Raw genomic sequence first — 23,966 nt, forward strand, 5'->3', positions numbered from 1 at the left:
AAAATGTACTATTTTCCATAGTTTACAATGAAAAACTAAAATTTTAAGTATCAAAGCAACATGTCTAAGATTCCACAACTAGTAAACAGAACTAGGTAAGAAGGAGCTGGGTGAGAGAAGAATTTAAACTGCAGGTCCTGACCATGCTGTACTGAACTAGCACAGAGCCAAGAATCTAACTACACCAATGTTTCATTGATCAAAACATTTCTGATACTCCTTATGTACAACTACATTTGTTGCCTTCAAGTCATCCTTCTGACTTGTCCTAATGATGACAAATCTTTTTCTTTTGAGGCATGAATCTGAATACTGAAAGAAAGAAAGAAATACAGGTCAGCGTGAAGAACAGTGAGTAAGGTTGACACTGGATTTCAACAAATCTTTATTTTCTAACACAAGGTATGGTACTAGATATGTATTCAAGATGACATTTTGTTTCTCTGACACTGTCTTTAAAAGAAAAGGAAGTGTGTATTTAAAACTAAGGTATTAATTCCCTCAAACGTCTGCTAAACTGGCTACTAAAACAATTTCAAAGAGGTTTTCAAGATCTGTGAACCTAACAGTACCTATGGATTGGAAAGTACACCAGAAGAATCACTTAGAAAAGCAAGTCATTTGGATATATAAGTTTTGTTTTCACTATAACAGAATAAGTTTTAAAGATTTATTCTTTACAGAATACTCATTAATAGTCTGTGATTTTTTTAAAAAACCTGTAACATTATTCTTTTGTTAGACTTTTTTCATTTTGCTTCCTCTTCAAAATAGTTCATTTAAAACTGTTCAGTATTTTTTAAAAATATTTTCTAATGTATAGTGAGCAATACTCAAAATTCTGATCACTAAAGAATAAAATTAAGAAGTTTCTCAGTTCTTCCTTATGAATTCTTTTTATTTGGAATCAATCCAAAATCATGTTAGCTCTTTCACCATTGTACTAATTCATGTTCAAACTCCAGCTTCATACTCCCTTGCTACTGCCAAGTCACTTCAGTCGTGTCCGACTCTGTGTGACCCCACAGACGGCAGCCCACCAGGCTCCCCCGTCCCTGGGATTCTCCAAGCAAGAATACTGGAGTGGGTTGCCATTTTCTTCTCCAATGCATGAAAATGAAAAGTGAAAGTGAAGTCGCTCAGTCGTGCCCGACTCCAGCGACCCCATGGACTGCAGCCCGCCAGGCTCCTCCATCCATGGGATTTTCCAGGCAAGAGTACTGGAGTGGGGTGCCATTGCCTTCTCCTCATACTCCCTTAGGCAACCATTATAGCCCATAACTTCTCTTGCTTGTTTCAGTCAAGTCTTTGCTATCTAATTTTATAACATTTTTTGTTTTTTTAATTTTTTATTTTAACAAGCTTTACATTTAGAACAGTTTTAGATTTACAGAAAAACTGCAAAGACAGTACAAAGAGTTCTCACATTTAACATCTTACATTATTATGAAGTATTTGTCAAAATTAGTATTAATTTTATTACTTTTAATCCAAAGCACATTTTAACCTTTTATATTCCTTCCCAGTCTTAGAGACCCACTTTATATGAATAATTCTGATCAGTTTATAAATAATACCTATTTAATGTGCATATATTTTTCATTCCTTCTTCCACAACATCAATATAAGTAGAAATAGGTCTAGGTGAAATTCCAATTAATATATCTCTGATAAAGATGCCAAGCCATCAGTATTTATATTCTGCATTAGACAACAATAGGTATTTGTTAGGATTCATATTGGTCAGAAACAGAAATCCAACTTAAACTAGCTTAACCCAAAAGCTGAGATTAATCAGTTTATAGGACATAGAGAAGAGCTAAAACTCAGTAGTGATAAGAAAAGACAAGGCCCCAGAAACAACTGGTACCACGGTCACAAATGACTCCAGAAGTCTGTCTCCTGGATCTCTTTAGATCACTTTACCTTTCTGCAGTGATGTTTCAGCACCAAGGCAGTTAACAAAAACAATAACTCCCAATTCCTACATTTTATGTCTTCTACTACTAGAAAGAACTAATCTCATTTTCTCTGGTTTCAAGTTCAAACTCCCAGAAAAAAAGATTCTGACTGGTGTGACTTGGAAACTCATGGACTTTGAAAAAGTAGGAACCCTAAAACACTCAGTAAAGTGGCCAATCCCTACATCAAAAGAGCAAATCAAAAGCATTTTTAAATGATATAAATGAGTTTATTTACAAAACAGAAACAGACTCACAGATTTCAAAAACAAACTTACAGTTACCAAAGAGAAAACAAAGGGGAGGGAATAAATTAAGAGATTAATAAACACACACTACTATATAAAAAATAGATAACCAACAAGGACCTACTGTACAGCACAGGAAACTCTACACAATATTCTGTAACAACCTATATAGGAAACAAATTAAAGAAAAATTAATGTATGTAATGCATAACTGAATCACTTTGCTGTGCACTTGAAACTAACATAACATTGTAAATCAAATATACTCCTACAAAATTTAAAAAGAAAAAAAAAAAAGCATACCTGGCTTGGCCCTCCCAGCAATTTCGATTTACATGAAAAAGTGGCAATTACTGCTAGAGTCGGACATGACTGAGCGACTGAACTGAAGGAACCTTAACCTCCACTTCTGCAAATGAAGGAAAGCTGTAGGCTATAGTGGGGTGGGGGGGTGGTGGCTCAGAGGGTAAAGAATCTGCGCGCAATGCGGGAGACCCAGGTTTCATTCCTCAGTAGGGAAGATCCCCTAGAGCAGGGCATGACAACCCACTCCAGTACTCTTGCCTGGAGAATTCCATGGACAGAGGAGCCTGGCGAGCTGTGGTCCATGGGGTTGCAAAGAGTTGGACACGACTGAGTGACTAACACTAACACATTTGATACACAGGGGTTCCCCCAAATGCCTCAATCTGATTTACTGATGGTTCAATGAAACTGAAACCTAACGGTGTGCACTATGCTGTTGCTGCTGTTCAATCTTAGCTCCAGCAACGTGTAAACTAGCTCAGCAGCAGGATTCAACTACTGACCCCTGGGTTCTTGCCAATGGCCTACCTATCTGTCTGCCTCTCAGAAAACTAGAGACTGGTGAATTAAAGGCTAAAGGTTAGCGACCACAAATTATAGAAAAAAGAAACTATAGGAGGGAAACCCATAAGAAAAAAAATCACAGATAATCAAATCATATGGGTTACTCAAACTGATGCCTGCAGCAGAGACTCTTTCACTGTTGAGCTCAACTAGAATAAATGTGCACCATCCAGATTGCTACCACTGCTGCCTGAATCCATCATTATATCAGACATGGCAAAACATTCATAATCATGGATTTTTGGCATAAAGTAAAAGATTCTGTTCCTAATGTAGAGGTCACCATAATATGATCAACTCATGACCCCACAGTCAACCAGGTTATAATGTCGTGATGGCGGTCACACTGCACAAGGTGCTGCCATCCCATCCCTGTCGAGCCCACTCCTGGCAAATGCACTACATCAGACTTTTAAACCCTAATTCTCAGTGTGATCAGCTAACACCAGCTATACCAACGTGGCCATCAAAACTAAGCTGTTCTATGTTCAAGACCATTTACCAGCTAACAATGGTGGGCCTTCTATTATAAAGGGCACACAACAGGTCAAAAGTTGGAATATTTGATGAACATTCCATGTCCCTACCTAATCCCCAGGCATCTAATATTGTTGAGCACTGGAATGGCCTCCTGATAACTCAACTAAGAAAGATTTCTGACTCCACCTCTTTCACCTTCTTTAGGTCCACAAAATTCAGTAAAGTAATATGGTCAACAAATGCAGCTGTCCAAACACAAAGTTCATCTCCTCTTGACCACCTCCAGGGTAATAATCTGGAAAAAAGTAGTGAGGACTATAAAGACAACAGAGCTCAGCAAACCCTCCATGTAAAGGGCTAGAAGTAATAATTTAGACTTTGTGAACCACATATGATCTCTGTCACATTAGTCTTTATTTTTACCCCCAATCTTTTAAAAAACTGTAAAACCACCACGGTCAGTTTATAGGCCTTCTTTCATTGAAGACCACAAGCCAGATCTGATTCAGGGGCTTGTTTACCAACCTCTAGTATATACATTTGAAACTTCAGGATTCTACTCTGAACATTCCTAGGTAGGATGTACCTCACTTTCCTCTGACAGCAGTCCCAAGCAAGCCTAACTTGTGTACCATCCAAGTAGCAGCCCAGCCAAAGGAAATCTAGGGTTCAAATTTAACTATGGCCCAGCGACCTGGATTCTCTTATTTTACTGATATGTTTATTAGACAAAAAACATTTTATGAAAAGGACCAGACAGTATTTTAACTTCTGTGACTCACAGTCTTTCTATTACAATTACTCAGATCCAGCACTTGAGTGCTAAAGCAGCCACAGACAATAAGAAAACAAATGGGTACAACCAGATTTGCCCCAAAACAAGTCAAGCTGCTGGTGGTTTTCTCTTTCTATATGACAGAAGGAAGGGGAAGCGTAATAACTCTTCCAGCTCTATTTCTATCCTGGAAGGACTTGCATAGAAAATGGAGTCAACTCATATGCCTTTTACAATAGTAAGGTTATATGGTTCATATTTATGCTGTTTTGTACTCTGAGAGTCAACACTATAGGACACGAAAACAACCATATACACTATATCTGAACAGTCTGAACTAAAAACGATACCTTAATTTGATTCAAATAAAAAATATTAAATGCTTGATATGTAGTAAATCACATACCCAGAGATTGGAAAATATATTACCTCATTTAATCATCCAAATCACCTTCTGAGGTACTATCATTACTAGACATGGAAATTAAAATTCAAACATACTGTATCCCTAAACATGTTATGTAATGTCTTAATGTTCCCATTTCCTCATTTGGAAAAAACAGAATAACTATTTATCTAAGAAAAGTGCTTCTAAGTAATATATGGGTTAATGCATACAAAGCACTTAGAAAGGTACACACAATATCCCCTTATACATGAACAATTACCATTACTATTATAATTTATTATTCAAAGGGGTATACAAAGACTACATTTTAATAAATCTGCCAACTGATCTCTTATACTTGTTCTGACCACTTACTCAACATTTTTTGAAATAAATAGCAAATTTTGTGTCACTTCTGCCCACAGACTAGTTACAACACAATATAAAAGAAGCACTTATATGCTATTTTTCAGTTGGTTACTTTTCCTCAGTCAATATATAATTTAAAATTTGTGTTTACTACATTAAAAAAGTAAAAGTAGGTGAAATTAATTTTAATAACATTTCAAAATATCTAAGTTATTATCATTTAATATATCTAATATATTATATATCTAAGATATGTCTGCTGCTGCTGCTGCTGCTAAGTCGCTTCAGTCGTGTCCGACTCTGTGTGACCCGAGACGGCAGCCCACCAGGCTCCCCCGTCCCTGGGATTCTCCAGGCAAGAACACTGGAGTGGGTTGCCATTTCCTTCTCCAATGCATGCAAGTGAAAAGTGAAAGTGAAGTCGCTCAGTCGTGTCCAATCCTCAGCAACCCCATGGACTGCAGCTTACCAGGCTCCTCCGTGCTAGGATTTTCCAGGCAAGAGTACTGGCTAAGACTACCTAAAATATATGATATTATCATTTAATATTTAATCAATGCAAAAAATTGTTATTTTTACAAACTTTTATTTTACTAAAAGTTGAACCCAATAAGTATTTAGCCATCTCAGTTCAGACTAGTCCCATGTGGGTAATAGCTATCATATGAATATCACAATTCTGAGTTATTAAATACGTAATTCTCAAAAAAGTTAAACAAATTTAAATCTTTCTCCCTTCTCCTCTTCCTCCAGCACTCCTCTTTCCTTCTCCACCCAAATTTTAAACTCATCCATTCATTCATGTGATATGCTAAAGAATATATTCCTCTGGAAATGGAGAAAGACAAATAAACAATCTTAATACAATTGGAAAGTGATCTGAGAGCTCCCTTTAGGAGAACTGAAGGAGAAGGTAAAGAGATACAGATGGATGAAGTCTAAATTGAAACACCAAAGGTAAGTCAGGCTAAGCAAAAATGGGAAGGACATGACAGGCAAAGAAAACAAGGAAAAAGTCCTGAAACAAAAGAAGTTTAGAGCAGCGATCCCAACCTTTTTGGCACCATGGCCCAAATTCACAAAGATAATTTTTCCATGGAAGTGGGGGTTGGGTTGGAGAGATGAAGGTTTCAGGATGATTCCCATAAGGAATTCTCAACCTAGATCCCTCGTATGTGCAGTTCATGCTTCGATGAGAATCTAATGCCGCCACTGATCTGACAGGAGGCAGAGCTCAGGTGGTACAAGTGACGGGGAGCTGTAAATACAGACGAAGCTTCTCTGGTTCACCCACCACTTACCTCCTACTGTGCTGCCCAGTTCCTAACAGGCCACCAACCTATAGCGGTCAGTGGCCCAGGGGCTGGGGACAGTCCCCTGGTTTAGAGTACAGACCTGAAGAACAGAATGAAGATCAATGCAACTTAAACAGAATAAACAAGGATAATTGTTGCAAATGATTTGCCCCATCAGGCATTCAAATTTTCCCTACAGGAAACATGAAAAAAAAATAACTTAGAATAAAATCATAAATAGTTGTCTACTTAAAACTCATTCCCCAACTTTGCTCAGGGTAGGAACATATCTAGCTAACAATACTCAGTACTCACCTCCCTAACTAGAATAAAAAGCAGATGTTGACAGGTAATATAAATACTGTTTTAAGAACTATGCATAAAACACTTAACAGTAGCAAGTTTAAGGCTGCTAACTTTAGCAAGGCCTACTTGGGAAGCTGTTCCTTGACTGACAGCATCTGGGAACCCTTATTACCTTTATTCTCTGTTATCAGTATGGTTTGCTCTACTTAAGACTTTTATACAAAAAAAAAAAAATTATATAAAACACCTGCTTTCCTTCTGGTAGTCGGGAATTTTGTAATGTGCTAGATAAGAGGTTGCTTGAATGAAAAGACTCAGTAAAAATCTGGGTCACTGAATCACTAACAGGCTTCCCTGAGAGAAACAGTGCATATATTAGTGTATATTTTGTTGGTAGAGAAAAGCAGTTCAAGTGTACCTTCACAGTAGGTAGAGGGCTTAGAAGGAGGGTTGTGTATGAATTTCAATTCTATTTTAATCATTTTTCATAGTTAATTTAAATCACAGTATTCTCTTGCTAATAATTATCTTCCATAACTTATCAATGATTATATTCTTTAAGTATCTTCTCTGGTGGCTCAGTCAGTAGAGTCTGCCTGCAATGTGGGAGACCCAGGTTCAATCCCTATGTTGGGAAGATCAACTGGAAAAGTAAATGTCAACCCACTCCAGTATTCTTGCCTGGAGAATTCCATGGACAGAGAATTCCTAGTGGGCTACAGTCCATGGGGTCACAAAGAGTCGGACATGACTGAGTAACTAACACTTTCAATTTCATATTCTTTAAGTGGTTGACTTTTCTCATTCACTAGCAAAGAGAGATCTCAAACTCCTATCTACACTACACTACACATTATTCTATCCACACTACAACATTATATAGATAATTTGGGGGGCAGGGAGGAGGGGTAAGGGAAGAGAGATGACCTTAAAAAAGGGTATTATTTATAGACTATTTACATTCTGAATGCTCACTCAAAAACACAAAGGAACACTTACATCTTTAGACATTCTCAATAGAAATCAGTAACCTCTGGAGATAAAGCAGAACAAACTGAAACATGGCATCTGGCCTCACGGACCCTATTTTCTATTTCAAAAATCTTCTGAACAAGTGACATCTGAGCCAGGCTCTGAAGGTTAAGTTAATATAAGTAAGTGAAACAGAGGGAGAAAGACATTGCAGAAGGATGGAAAAGCTTGAGCAAAGCCCTAAGACAAAAAGAAGCATAGCTATTTTGAGAAACTGAAAGGTTAATATAGAGCCAGATTTGAGTTTTCATACTATTAATAGGAAATCATTGAAGGTTGAGTGCTAAAATCATATCTGAACTTTCCAAAGCTTACTCAGGCACATGGTAAGCCATGGACTGGAAGAGGAAAAAGAAATGATGGAAGTTGCCCTAAAGTAATAGAGGTAAAAATGGAGCGAAATAGATGTATTATAAATGTACCTAGAAAATAAATTTGACAATCCTTGGTGACTGATTTACTACGGGTATATGATTCAACAAGGTAAAAAGTATCAATTATTGTAATGGCATAATTCTACTTAGCATGAAACACTTTAACAAAACGGTGCTTAAAAATGAAAAAAGTGACATGGAAGCAACCTAGGTGTCCATCAGCAGACGAATGGATAAGAAAGCTGTGGTACATATACACAATGGAGTATTACTCACCCATTAAAAAGAATACATCTGAATCAGTTCTAATGAGGTGGATGAAACTGGAGCCTATTATACAGAGTGAAGTAAGCCAGAAAGAAAAACACCAATACAGTACACTAACACATATATATGGAATTTAGAAAGATGGTAACAATAACCCTGTATGCAAGACAGCAAAAGAGACACAGATGTATAGAACAGTCTTTTGGATTCTGTGGGAGAGGGTGAGGGTGGGATGACTTGGGAGAATGGCATTGAAACATGTATAATATCATATGTGAAATGAATCACCAGTCCAGGTTCAACGCATGATACAGGATACTCGGGGCTGGTGCACTGGGATGACAAAGAGGGATGGTATGGTGAGGAAGGTGGGAGGGAGGTTCAGGATGGGGAACACGTGTACACCCATGGCAGATTCATGTTGATGTATGGCAAAACCAATACAATATTGTAAAGTAACTAGCCTCCAATTAAAATAAATAAATTTATATTAAAAAAATAATAATACTTAAAAATGAAAAAAGTTAGCAACAAAGATTATCTGAAGTATAGGACATCTTCTGCCTAATATGTGATTAAATGAATTTAAAAATTACATGGAAGTCTCATGAATAAATATACTAATTTTATCACAAAATTTCTATAAAATAAAAAATACAAGGTTTTAAAAAGGCACCAAATAAAGAGTACCAGGTTATAAACCTATACCAGGTCTTCCCTGGTGGTGCAGTGAATAGGAATCTGCCTGCCAATGCAGAGGACCTGGGTTTAATTCATGGTCAGGAAGATTCCACATGCCATGGAGAAGCTAAGCCTATGCACCACAACTACTGAGCCTGAGTACTGCAAGTACTGAAGCCCATGCACCTAGAGCCTGTGCTCCACAACGAGAGAAGCCACCACAATGAGAAGTTCATGCACCACAACAAAGAATAGCCCCCACTCCCCATAACTAGAGAAGACCTATGTACAGCAACAAAAACCCAGTTCAGCCAAATAAGTAATAAAATAAAACTTAAAAGCAAACAAACCTATACCAATGGTCAGCAAATTGTTTCTGGTAAAGGACCAGAGAGTAAAAATTTTCTAATTGTGAGCCATATGATTGCCGCTGCATTACTCAACACTGCCACTATAGGACATAAGACGCCAAAGACAATATTTAAAGGAACAAGGCAGTTATTTTCCAATAAGTTTTTATTTACAAAAACAAGCAGGAAGCTAGAGCTGCCAACTCCCGATCTAGACAAAGAACACATAGAATATGCAAAAGTCAAGCCAAATGGTCAGATCAGATACCTGGCCAATGAGAAGCAAAGCAGTAAGCAGGCATATGCAATATGATCAGTAATTATCTTTTTTTAAAAAAAAAGGTAAAATTGGCAGTCTGCAGGTATATCCTTCAAAAACAGTCTGGTAACATTTAGTGGAGAGTACCACATCCACAAGACTGAAGTTAAGGAAAAAGCCTCCAGAATCTATGGCAGTCTGGAAAGGGAAATTTATGACCTTAGTCTTTGATGAAACAAGGAATGGCCCAGCAGAACAGACATCTAGGAACTGAAATGGCAGTTTAACATGGAAGCTTGGACAACTCAAGGAGAAGTTAGGCAACAGAGCTAAGGCACATAGTCAGAGCAGGATTAACTGCACAGCTGAGCAGATGCTCCTGAGTCAACCTGGATGTGTATTTCTTAAATCATTCCCAGATTAACAACAGAATCAAACCCAGATGTGAGGCACAGATGAAAAAGCAAGCAGAGATCAAGTGGATGTGGCTATACAGAAAAGTAAGGTGGCTGCAGAGTATCAAGCAGGCTCTTAGAAAAATGAGGAATCACAAAATAGTTACTACTATTTAAGGGGAAAGAGCAACAAAACTAGGTCAAGTCAGATAATGGAAAAAAAGCATTAGTTTTTTTACTGATAAGTTCTGCTTTCCTATTTACAAATAATATTAATCTAACAGCACATGAGATTTTCTAATGCTTTCTACTCATAGTCAATTAAATTTCAATAAAACAGAATAAAGCTGTATGTAGTTACTAATAAAATTTTTTGTAAGAGGACTATCTATTATTTACTTCTGACAATAAAATCTGAGGTAAATGTTATTATATTTGATACTTAAAACCAATGACTTATTAAATTTACATTACTTGAATATTTTCAATAAATTTATAATCCAGTTCTTAAAATTAAGTAATAACTGAAAGATAATTCATATGATCATCTAAATAATATGATCTATTGCAGCATATTAGATTTTATCAGAAAACCTCAGGACAAAAATAACAATAAAGAATAATGTGTGCAATCAAAGATCACATATTTCCCAGGTACACTGATACATCTTTGACGCAGTGTCCAAGTCTAGCTGTTACTAGGGTAATAATAAACAACTGTTTAACTGAGCTGATATATTAACCACAATATATACCACAAAAGAAAAAATAATTAATTCTTCCAAGTACTGGCAGAGGAAACGGTAACACTAATACTGAACATTAATATTAATGTTATACTTAAAATAGAAAAGAGATAATAAATCAGCCCTTCTTTTGGGGTGTGGTAGGGCATGAAGGCAAGGAATTTGAAGAGCAAGGTATGCAGGATTTGATTCAACCAGAGATGATGTATGAGGCTAGACAGAATGCTGGTCCGAAAGGGTTTTAAGTTTATCCTGAGAGCAATGGCGAGTCACTGATAATAAGAAACGGACTGATGAGGTTACTCTTCCTTTCTTGATGCATTTTTCAGGAAGGGTGAGGCCAGCAGTACTTTGGTAGCCAGATAAGGCTACTAAACACATCCGTGGAATGAAAGGATGGTTCAAAATATGCAAATCAATAAATGTGACACAATCACACTAATAAGAAAAAAAATCATACAATCATCTCGATAGATACAGGAAAAGCATTTGGAAAAATTCAACTTCCATTCATGATAAATACACATAAAAAACTAGGTAGAGAAGGAACATACTCAACAAAATAAAGGCCATAAAAGCAAACAGCTAACATCATCCTCAGTGGTGAAAGGTTGGAAACTTGCCTAAGATCAGAAACAACAAAAGGGCACCCACTCTTACCAATCCGACTCGATAATACTGGAAGACCCAACCAGAGCAAACAGGCAAGACACAAAAATCATATTTAGAAAGGAAGAACTAAAACCATCTCTATTTGCAGATTACATTATTTTATAGAGAGAAAATCCTAAAGACACACTAAAAAACTATTAATCTCATGAACAAACTCACCAAAGTTGTAGGAAACAAAACTGACATACAAAAATCAGTGAATCGGTGGCATTTCCTATATAAGAATGACAAATTATGTGGAAAAAAATAAAGAAAATGGTTCCACTTACAAGAGCATCAAAAACAATGAAATCTTTACAAATAAATTTAATCAAGGAGGTGAAAGATCTTTACAGTGAAAATTATAAGACATTGATAATGAAAAAGACTGAAGACAACCCAAATAAATGAAAAGATAGCCCATGTTCATGGACCTAAAGAATTAATAGTGTTAAAATGTTTACGCTACCCAAAGCCAACTACAGGTTCAACATAATTTCTAAAAAGATTCCAGTATCAGTTTTTTTTCCCCAAACATAGAAAAAAAAAAAACCTAAAATTTACATGAAACGACAGAAACCTCAACAGTCAAAGCAACCTTGACAAAGAACAGCAAAGCTGGAAGCATCAACTTTCCAGTTTCAAACTATATTAAAAAGCAACAGGAATCAAAAAACTATGGAACAGGCATAAAAACAGTTGTATGGAACAATGGTACAGAATCAAGAAAGCAGAAACGAACACAAGCATACTAACATTTGATAAGGGAGTAAAGAATACTCAAAATGATGGCTGAGAAAACTGGATATTCACATATTAAAAGAATAAAATTAGATCCCTATCTCACACGTTTTTGGATATAATACAAACACAAGCAACAGAAGCAAAAATAAATGAGTACATCAAAACTAACAACAAAAAAATAGACTTCTACACAGCAAAAGAAATTCACAAAAAGAAAAGGACATCTACGGAATGGGAGAAAATAATTCAAAATCATCTATCTGCTAAGAGACTAATATTCAATATATATTGACTAATATTCAATATAGAGAAAGACTTCATATAAATCAACGGCAGGAAAAAAATACAATTTAAAAATGGGTAAAGGAGCTGAATAAACATTTATCCAAAGAAAATATACAAATAGCAAACACGTACACAAAAATGTCCTCAGCATCACTAATCATTAGGGAAATGCAAATCAAAACCACAAGGAGGTATCACCTCATACTGGTTACACTATCATTAAAGAAGAGAGAAAAAAATAACAAATGGTGGCCGGGAAATGTGGAGGAAATGCTGGCCAGGAAATGTGGAGGAAAGAGAACCTTTGAGCAGTGCTGCTGGGATTGTAAACTGGTGTGACTATAATGGAGAACAGAATGCAAGTTATTCAAAAAATTAAAAATAGAACTATCATATGACCCAGCAAATTTTCTTCTGGGTCTATGTCGAAAGGAAATAAAATCCTACGTGAAAGAGATATCTGCACTCTCATGATCACTGCAGCATTATTTACATAGCCAAGATATGAGAACAACCAAAGTCTCTATCAACCGATGAATGGATAAACAAAATACGAAAATATGCTGCAAACACACATGGAATACTCAAGTTCAGTCACACAGTCGTGCTCGACTCTTTGTAACCCCACGGACTGCAGCACGCCAGATCTCCCTGTCCATCACCAACTCCCGGAGTCTATTCAAACTCATGTCCATTGAGTTGCTGATGCTATCCAACCATCTCATCCTCTGTCATCCCCCTTCTCCTCCTGCCTTAAATCTTTCTCAGCATCAAGGTCTTTTCAAATGAGTCAACTCTTCGCATCAGGCTTTGGCCAAAGTATTTGAGTTTCAGCTTCAGCATCAGTCCTTCCAAAGAGTATTCAGGACTGATTTCCTTTAGGATGGACTGGTTTTATCTCCTTTCAGTCCAAGGGACTCTCGAGAGTCTTTTCCAACACCATAGTTCAAAAGCATCAATTCTTCGGCTTTCTTTATAGTCCAACTCTCACATCCATACATGACTACTGGAAAAACCATAGCCTTGACTAGACGGACCTTTGTTGACAAGTAATGGTCTCTGCTTTTTAATAAACTGTCTAGGTGGGTCATAACTTTTCTTCCAAGGACCAAGTGTCTTTTAATTTCATAGCTGCAGTCACCATCTGCAGTGATTTTGGAGGCCCCAAAAATAAAGTCTCTCACTGTTTCCATTGTTTCCCCATCTATTTCCCATGAAGTAATGGGACCAGATGCCATGATCTTAGTTTTCTGAATGTTGAGCTTTAAGCCAACTTTTTCACTCTCCTCTTTCACTTTCATCAAGAGGCTCTTTATTTCTTCTTTGCTTTCTGCCATAATGGAGGTGTCATCTGCATATCTGAGGTTATTGATATTTCTCCTGGCAATCTTGATTCTACCTTCTGCTTCATCCAGCCCAGCATTTCTCATGATGTACTCTGCACAGAGGTTAAATAAGCAGGGTGACAGTATACAGCCTTGTCCCTATTTAGAACCAGTCTGTTGTTCCATGTTCAGTTCTTACTGTTGCTTCTTGAACTGCATACAGATTTCTCAAGAGGCAGGTCAGGTGGTCTGGTATTTCCATCTCTTTCAGAATTTTCCATAGATTGCTGTGATTCACACAGTCAAAGGCTTTGGTGTAGTCAATAAAGCAGAAGTAGATGTTTTTCTGGAACTCTCTTGCTTTTTTGATGATTGAACAGATGTTGGCAATTTGATCTCTGGTTCCTCTTTTTCTAAATCCAGCTTGAACTTCTGGAATTTCACAGTTCACATACTGTTGAAGCCTGACTTGAAGACTTTTGAGCATTACTTTGGTAGCATGTGAGATGATTACAACTGTGTGGTAGTTTGAGCATTCTTTGGCATTGCCTTTCTTTGGGATTGGAATGAAAGCAGACCTTTCCCAGACCTGTGGCCACTGCTGAGTTTTCCAAAAGTATTCCACGGAATATTATTCAATCAAAAAAACAAAGGAAATTCTGGCATTTCTCTCTCTCTCTCTCACACACACACACACACACACACAAGAAAAGATGGCCCTTAAGGGCCATCTTAAGTGAAATAAGTCAAGAAAGGCAAATACTGTTTGATCTCACATATATGTTGAGAGTAGGAGAGGAGACTTCACAGAAAAAGAGACCAGATTTGTGATTACAACAGGCAGAGTACAGAGGGTAGAGAAATTGGATAAAGGCAGTCAAAAGGTGGGTAAGGAAACTGGATAAAAGTAGTCAAAAGGTGGGCTCCCCAGGTAGCTCAGCTGATAAAGAATCCGCCTGCAATGCATGAGACCCTGGTTCAATTCCTGGATCAGGAAGCTACCCTGGAGAAGGGATAGGCTACCCACTCCAGTATTCTTGGACTTCCCTGGTGGTTCAGCTGGTAAAGAATTTGACTGCAATGTGAGAGACCTGGGTTTGAGGCCTGGGTTGGGAAGATTCCCTACAGGAGGGCATGGCAACCCACTCCAGTATTCCTGGGCTTCCTTGGTGGCTCAGACAGAAAAGAATCCACCTGCAATGCAGGAGACCTGGGCTCAGTCCCTGGATTGGGAAGATTCTCTGGAGGAGGGCATGGCAATCCACTCCAGTGTTCTTGCCTAGAGAATCCCCATGGACAGAGGAGCCTGACAGGTTACAGTCCATGGGGGCACAGAGTTGGAAACCACTGAATGACTCAGCGCAGTCAAAAGATATATACTTCCACTTATAAAATAAATAAGGGACTTCCCTATAGCTCAAATGATAAAGAATCTGTGTGCAATGTAGGAGACCTGGGTTCAATCCCTGAGTCAGTAAGATCCCCTGGAGAAGGAAATGGCAATCCACTCCAGTATTCCTGCCTGGAGAATCCCATGGACAGGAGCCTAATGGGCTACATTCCATGGGATCACAAAGAGTTGGACATGACTAAGTGACTAACACACACACAAACACATATAAAATAAATAAGTACTGGAAATGTAAAGCACAACATGATGACTATAGCTAACTGCTGTGTATTATATTTGAAAGTTGCTAAAGGAATAAATCCTGTAAGTTCTCATTGCAAGGAGAAAAATATTTTCTTTTTTTATTCTAAATATACAAGGCAATGGATAGTAATTAAACTTACTGTGGTAATCATTTCCCAATAAGTGAAAGGCAAGTCATTATGCTGCATGACTATTTTAACAATATTGACTCCTCCAATCCATGAGCATGAGTATCTTTTTCATTTGTGTCTTTGCTATTTATTTTATTAAATTATTATTCTGATTTAAACATCAAAAAGTCTTACTGGTAATTTTAATGCAAATTTAACTCAAGTATTTTTATTTATAGCCAAGGATAAATTAAGAATCAATACTTCTATCTAGAAAGAAAATTTTATCACAGTTCAAAACACATGTTTCAGAACGCACTGGACATACATGTTGAGGGAAGTAGTGAGGGACAGAAAAGGCGTATCACTGTACCTCAATCTTTTTCCTAAACGGTTAAAGAACTGTTCAACAACTCCAAAACCCTTTTTATATGCACACCTGGGAAGAATACCAAATCCGAAACTTTCCTCAGAGTTACACTGATGTGGTTTCAGACCAGATGTTTAAATGTTACAGTATGTACATTTTCTTCCCCTCTTCTAAGGCAGAAGTAAAGTAAGAGGAATATTTGACTTCACTCCACAAGAGACCTATTTAATAGTTTGGCGGTTATGTAAGTAAAGGTAGCTTGGCTAAGTCAATGTTGACGACATACAGAACGACATGATCCTAATGAGTTGGAAAATATTGGCTCTCATGAGAATAGACCAGATGCTACTGAGCTGAGAAAGCTACTGTATTATTGAATTTCATTTTTATGAGGTAAAATTTATTATTCAACCATTAAGGTATCCCACATGAAATCTTGCATAAAATACTTTTACAGTTACATTCTGGAAAGTAGATTTTTATTTTAACATTAAGACAACACTTAAATAACAGATTCAAATGTCCATTTGATCACCTTGCACATAGATTTTAAAGTCTGTAAGTAATTTCCCAACAAAGACCAGAGCTAGACTGTCAACAAAACAATGAACTATCTGAATAAAGAAAAAGAAGTAACAAGTCTTCGTTTCCCTGAGCAAACAAAAGCCATGTGTGACTTTGTATTTTAACCCTGAGCAAAAGGACAAAACTTACAACCTCTATGATATGAGCACCATCAGAAACAAACAAAAAAAATGTGTAAATCAAGATCTCAATTACTCATACTTACTTCCAACTTTAATATCTCTGCTTTATTATTTATAATTTTTTATTATTTTAACTAAATTCCCAATATTTTATATTCTTTCATTACATGATTTCTATGGAATAGAAAACTTTGATTATCTTACTTTTATTCTGGTCTTATTTACCAGAGTTTGGTAGATGTAACAAAAACAAATAATAACAGAAAGGTCCAAAACCCTGGCTTCAAAAACTAGCTTACTTCATGAATATCTCTGGGACGATACATGAGAAATACACTGGATTGCTCTAAGCAAAACTTTTCACACCATGTAACGGAGGATACATAACCTGCCGACATCAATATTACAAGTAAGATAAACAAAAATTAATGTATGAGAAATATCAGCCTAAAAAAGGTGAGTCAATTCAGATTGTTCAAGTAAGTCTTATGGTATCCAGTCCCTGCAAAACGCAGCTCAGTAAAGGAAAAATGCATAGTAGACAACTGTATAGTATGTGAAAAGCAGATTAAAGGACACAGTTTCATATACTTCTAGCATCCCACTGCACTTCAATATTCTGTTGCTCCACTCCCGTTTGGAATCTCTAGTAGAAGAGAGAATACATGGTTCTTCACAGCTGACCAAGAGCCTGGAATAGCCTGTTGTCAACAACTATATTAAAAAGGCACTGATGTATAGAACAGTCTTATGGACTCTGTGGGAGAGGGAGAGTGTGGGAAGATTTGGGAGAATGGCATTGAAACATGTAAAATATCATGTATGAAACGAGATGCCAGTCCAGGTTCGATGCATGATACTGGATGCTTGGGGCTAGAGCACTGGGACGACCCAGAGGGATGGTATGGGGAGGGAGGAGGGAGGAGGGTTCAGGATGGGGAACACATGTATACCTGTGGCAGATTCATTTTGATATTTGGCAAAACTAATACAATTATGTAAAGTTTAAAAATAAAATAAAATTAAAAAAAAAAAAAAAGGGGGCACAATGCACAATCTCTTCAATAAGCTCAAACAAGACCTTACCTACATCTTGAATTCTGGTCTTCTTTTATATAGTTCACTACTTTGTTATCCTATTTACTTTCTTCCTTACTTTTTGAATGTACCTTTTCCCTATTATCTCCTCAGCTAAAACACTGGATCAATGAGACTCCAATTCTGACAGTCGTTACCTCGGTCTCCAAGAACCTCACACCTTACAACCACTTTCATAAGCAATATTCCTGGGTGTATGATGCCAGCAGACACCTATAGCCAGGACAAAACAACAAATGCACTCCACAAACAATACTGCATTTCACAAATACTCTAGGAGTAGATCAACAAATATTATCACCATTTTCTAAATAAAAAAGTTAATTGAAATAAAATGAAACAAATTGCCCTTTGTTTAGACATAAATAGATGATCATGCTATAATTCAGTAAATTTTAATAGTTGAAAACTAAAAATACTCTTATCTGAGAGAGACAGTAAGGCAGTCACTATACCAGGATGTATATGTAACAGATTAATATAACTCAATGCACAAAATTATATCTCTAACAAGCATTAGCACAGAAAGTTTTTCCTACTTATTTTAATAATTGTTAATTTTATTCTCTTTTTAAAAGGCTGAGAAGAAAAATCCAGTGTAGCTTTAAGAACATGTAGCATAATTCAATATTCACACAGATATTCGCATAAAGAGAACACAGAGTCTATTAAAATAATAAATAAATGATACAGAGGCTATAAAGAAAATGCCTTTTCTTCCTTAAAGGGATTTGCAGTTTTGATATTTGAAACAAAATTTGATGTTTCATTTCTGAAGCACCATTATTACCTAACATTTAAAGACAAGTGCACAAGGCTGTTGCATATTCTATGACCCAGTGAAATCTATCAACCTAAAGTTACTTGATTTTACATATATAGACATGTTTAATACCTTCGGTTATTAAAAGAGAAAACGTTAATTAAGATTAAATAGGTATTTTTAAGAAAATAATGAGGTGAATAAAATAGTAAAATAACTCTGTACCAAGAATAAACCAAGAATAAAGGATTATTATTCTGGGCTTAGTTTTCTTTATATAAAAATGCTGCATAGGAAGTACAATTATTGCTCTACTGCTAAAAGGTAATGCTCAAAATCCTTCAAGGTAGGATTCAGCAGTACCTGAACCAAGAACCTACAGATGTAGAAGCTGGATTTAGAAAAAGAAGAACCAGAGACCAATTTGCCAACATCCATTTAATAAAAGAAAAAGCAAAAGAATTCCAGAAAAAGAGCTACTTCTGCTTCATTGACTACGCTGAAACCTTTGACTGTGTGGATTTCAACAAACTGTGGAAAATTCTTAAAGAGATGAGAATACAAAACTACCTTACCTCCCTCTTGAGAAACCTGTATGCAAGTCAAGAAGCAACAGTTACAACCTGTCATAGAACAAAGGACTGGTTCAAAATTGGGAAAGGAGTACATCAAGGCTGTATACTGTCACCCTAATTATTTAAATTCTCTGCAGAGTACATCTTGTGAAATGTCGGGCTGGATAAAGCTCAAGCTGGAATCAAGATTGCCGAGAGAAATATCAACAACCCAAGATATGCAGATGGTACCACTCTAATGGCAGAAAGCAAAGATGAACTAAAGAACCTCTTGATGAAGGTGAAAGAGGAGAGTAAAAAAGCTGACTTAAAACTCAACATTCAAAAAACTAAGACCATGGCATCCAGTCCCATCGTTTCTTTGCAAACAGATGGGGAGGAAAGTGGAAACAGTGACAGACTTTATTTTCTTGGGCTCCAAAATCACTGCAGATGGTGACAATGGTCATGAAATTAACAGAAACTTGCTCCTTGGAAGAAAAACTATGACAATCATAGACAGCATATTAAAAAGCAGAGACATTACTTTATCAACAAAGGTCAAACAGTCAAAGCTACGGCTTTTCCAGGAGTCGTGTCTGGATGTAAGAGTTGGACCATAAAGGAGGCTGAGCACCAAAGAATTGATGCTGTCGAATTATGGTGCTGGAGAAGACTCCTGAGATTCCCTTGGACAGCAAGGAGATCAAACCAGTTAATCCTAAAGGGAATCAACCCTGAATATTCATGGGAAGGACTGATGATGAAGCTGAAACTCCATACTTTGGCCACCTGATGCGAAGAACTGACTCATTTGAAAAGACCTTGATGCTGGGGAAGACTGAGGGCAGGAGAAGAAGGGGGTAACAGAGGATGAGATGATTGGATGGCATCATCGACTCAATGGACATGAGTTTGAGCAAACTCCAGGAGATAGTGAAGGACAGGGAGGTCTGGTGTCCTGCAGTCCATGGGGCCGCAAAGAGTCGGACACAACTGAGTGATCAAACAGCAAAAGCACTGTACTAAGAATAAAATGAACAGAGTAAGATTTGGGGGGTCGAGATGGGAGCAAAAAACAAAGAAATAAAACTAGACACTTGGAAATCAGGCTTTTAAAAAATATTTTAGCTGATTAATTCAATGATACACTTTATATCTGCTTCATTTGATAAAAATAAGAAATCTTAGAAAAGAGATAAAAACTTCCTGACACATTTCATTTTCCTCAACTCCCTTAATCTCCAAAAAAATTAGTCCCAGGTTATCAGGTTACAAATCACTTAACCTGTGATTACTTATCTATTCAATTTTTTTAAGACTATGGCAGAATCCTATCAGGAGAGAATGTTTTCAGAGTAAGAAATTTTAAATAAGATGCTTTTACATAGCACAGTCCATTCAATAAATTCAGAAAAGGAAATATTGAATTAATTTGTCAGATTGAATATTATACACTAAGTATGATCAAAAATTAGTATGAATTTTTAAGCTATCTAAGCAACAAAAACAAAAATTTTAAATAAAGGTAGATTAATAAGATGAGATGACTGAAGAGCCTTGTGATAGGGTGAAAAAGCTGGCTTAAAACTCAACATTGAAAAATAAGATCATGGCATACGGTCCCATCACTTCATGACAAATAGATGGGGAAAAAGTGGAAACAGTGACAGACTTTATTTTCTTGGATTCCAAAATCACTGCAGAAGGTGACTGCAGTCATGAAATTAAAAGATGCTTGCTCCTTGTTAAAAAGCTATGACAAACCCAGAGAGCATATTAAAGAGACACCACTTTGCCAACAAAGGTCCAAACATGTTTTTCTCATGTAGTCATGTACGGATGTGAGAGTTGTACCATAAAGAAGCTGAGCGCCAAAGAATTGATGCTTTCGAACTGTGGTGCTGGAGAAGCCGCTTGATAGTTTCATGGACTGCAAGGAGACCAAACCAGTCAATCCTAAAGGAAATCAACTCTGAATATTCACTGGAAGGACTGATGCAGAGAAGTCCCTGATCCTGGGAAAAACTGAAGGCAAACGGAAAACAGTATGGCCGAGGATGAGCCATTTAGACAGTATCACCAACTCTATGAACATGAATTTGAGCAAACTCCGGAAGACAGTGAAGGACAGGGAAATCTGGCGTGCAGCAGTCCACGGGTCCCAAGAGTGAGATATGACTTAGCAACTGAACATCAAACAACAAATACTATGAGATACCCAACCAAAAAACAAAACAAACAAAAAACTCTGGAAGGAATGTCACAGAAAATAGAAATCTGATAAACAACAACAACAAAAAAAAGAATTAGTTAATTTCAAACAGTGATAAATGCTTCTGCTAAAGAACGGCTTCACTGTAGACGATTCAGGTGAAAATCTGAAAGAAAAGCTTTTGTACAGTAACTCTAATAAAATAATGGTCATATGAATGGTAATGACAAAATGTTTTAGTCCCTTAGGGCTGCTATCAGAAATTTATTTCTCTCAGTTCTGGATACAGAAAGTCCAGAATCAGTCTGCCAGCATGGTCACGGTCTGGTGAGAACCACCTCCTGCTCCAGACTACCTACTTCTTCATCTGTCCTCAGATGATAGCAGGGTTAAGGGAGCTACTCTCTGGCCTCTTTTAATATGGACACTGATCTCATGACTACACTCTCATGATCTAATCAACCCCCAAAGGCTCCACATTTCCTAATGCCATGAAAATGGCATTAGAATTTCAACATATGAATTTTGGTGGGACACAAACATTCAGACCACAACACATAATTCAATCCAGTTAAAACAGTCATCCATTTAAAACATTTTTTTAACAAGATAAAATTCATGTAACATAAAATTCATCCTTTTAAAGTACACAATTAAGAGGAATTTACCATATTCACAAGAGTGAAAACTTCACCACTATCTACTTCAAGAACATTTTCATCAATCCAAAAGAAACTCATGAAGTCATTCCCCATCCCTCCTTTCCCCAGGCTCTGGCAACCATTAATCTACTACTTCTCTCTATGGATCCGCCTATTCTAAGCATTTCATAAAACTAGAATCAAAATATGAGACTTTTTGCATCTGGCTTCTTCTAATTAGCATTAATATTTTCAAGGTTCATCCACATAAGATAATGAAGTATCAGTACCTCATTCCTTTTTATGTCTGAATAATATTTCATTGTAAAGATATAACACATTTTGCTTATCCATTCATCAGTAAGAGACATTTGTACTGTTTCCACCTTTTGGCTGTTAAGAATACATGCTATGTGATCTCCATTACATGTGGAATTTTAAAAGGTCAAATTCATAGAAGCGGAGGGCAGAATACTGTTTACCAGAAGTAGGGAAGTGGGGGAAATAAGAGATATTGATCAAAGAATACAAAGATGCAGTTTTATACAATGAGTAAATTCTAGAAATCTAAAGTACAGCATGATGATTTTAGGTAATAATACTGTACCATATACTGGAAATTTGTTAAGAGTAAATTTCAGGTGCTCTCATCATAGGAAAAAAAATGGTACCTATGTGAGAAGGTATGTTAATTAGCTTGACTGGTAATCCTTTCACTAAATATATAAAAACATCATGTTGCACACCTTAAATATATAAAATTGTTATTAAAAAATAAATACTTTTGGTAATTCCTGAGTGGTCCACTGGTTAACACTCTATGCTTTCACTTCAAGGGGCATGGGTTCAATCCCTGGTTGAGGAACTAAGAGTCCACATACTGTGCAGCATGAAGAAAAATAATTTTTTTAATTTTTAATAAAAATAAATCAATAAACACTTCTGCATACAAAAAAGGAAAAGATAACAATGCTATGAATTCATGTATAAGATGTTATGTAGATATGTGTTTTCAATTCTCGGCTACATATATATATATATATGAGTAAAACTGCTGGGTTATACCCCAGATGGCGCTAGAGGTAAAGAACCCATCTGCCAATGCAGGAGACCTAAGAGACCGGGTTTGATCCCTGAGTCCAGAGATCCCCTGGAGGGGGGCATGGCAACCAACTTCAGTATTCTTGCCTGGAGAATCTCCATGGACAAAGGAGCTGGTGGATTACAGTCCATAGGGGTGCACAGAATTGGACACAACTGAAGCAACTTGTATGCACACATATTAACTCTACATTTAACTTTCTGAAGAACAAATTGTTTTTCAAAGCAGTATCAGTTATTTTGTAAGTTAATAATTCAGTAAGAGGATACAAATTTCAAACAATTATACAAAGGAAAATTAAATGAGAAAAATAGCATTTTTTTAAAAAGTAGGTAACTAAAACAGTATAAAAGGAAATGAAACAGTAAGATGATAGAAACAAAGACAAAAAATACAATCACAAGTATAAATGAATTGAATTTACTAGCAAAAAGGCAGATTATAAAATTTGATCTAAAATATCTAGTTCTATGCTATTTCCAAGACATATACCTAAAGCATAAAAATATAGATAGGTTTTAAGTAAAATAATGAAAATAGAAGTATAGCAAAAACCAACCAAAGATAAAACAATTATAACTATGTTAATATGATAAAAATAGATATAATTCAAAAGACTAAGAAACAGAGTCACTACATTTAATAAAAGCATCAAATCAAAAAGAGAATATAAATATGGATATGTGTATAGGTGTATATACATATAAGAAGATCTGTACACTATCTCAGAGGATTTAGAGAATTCAAAGCCCTTTCATAAGCTAAGAATTTCTAAACAAATGAAACATCAGTCCTATAATCTCTTTATAGAATCCTAAAAATCTGACAAAAAACAACCATAAAACTTTGCATTAGGCAATGGCTATATCAAATGTTAAAAGGCTCTAATTAAACTGTGTCTTTTAAGAATTTATAAAACACTCCCCATAGTAAAGTCTGACCTTAAAACCT

The 23,966-nt window shown here is 36.4% G+C and overlaps 1 protein-coding gene across 10 annotated transcripts in view; it reads right to left on the reverse strand.

Moving 5' to 3' along the window:
* The window catches only part of VPS13B (vacuolar protein sorting 13 homolog B (yeast)), an 805,833-nt gene that overhangs the window by 631,739 nt on the left and 150,128 nt on the right, over positions 1-23,966 (reverse strand). The window lies entirely within an intron of this gene.

Source organism: Bison bison, unplaced genomic scaffold, assembly GCF_000754665.1.
Source record: "Bison bison bison isolate TAMUID 2011002044 unplaced genomic scaffold, Bison_UMD1.0 scf7180017864491, whole genome shotgun sequence".
Classification (NCBI taxonomy): domain Eukaryota; kingdom Metazoa; phylum Chordata; class Mammalia; order Artiodactyla; family Bovidae; genus Bison; species Bison bison.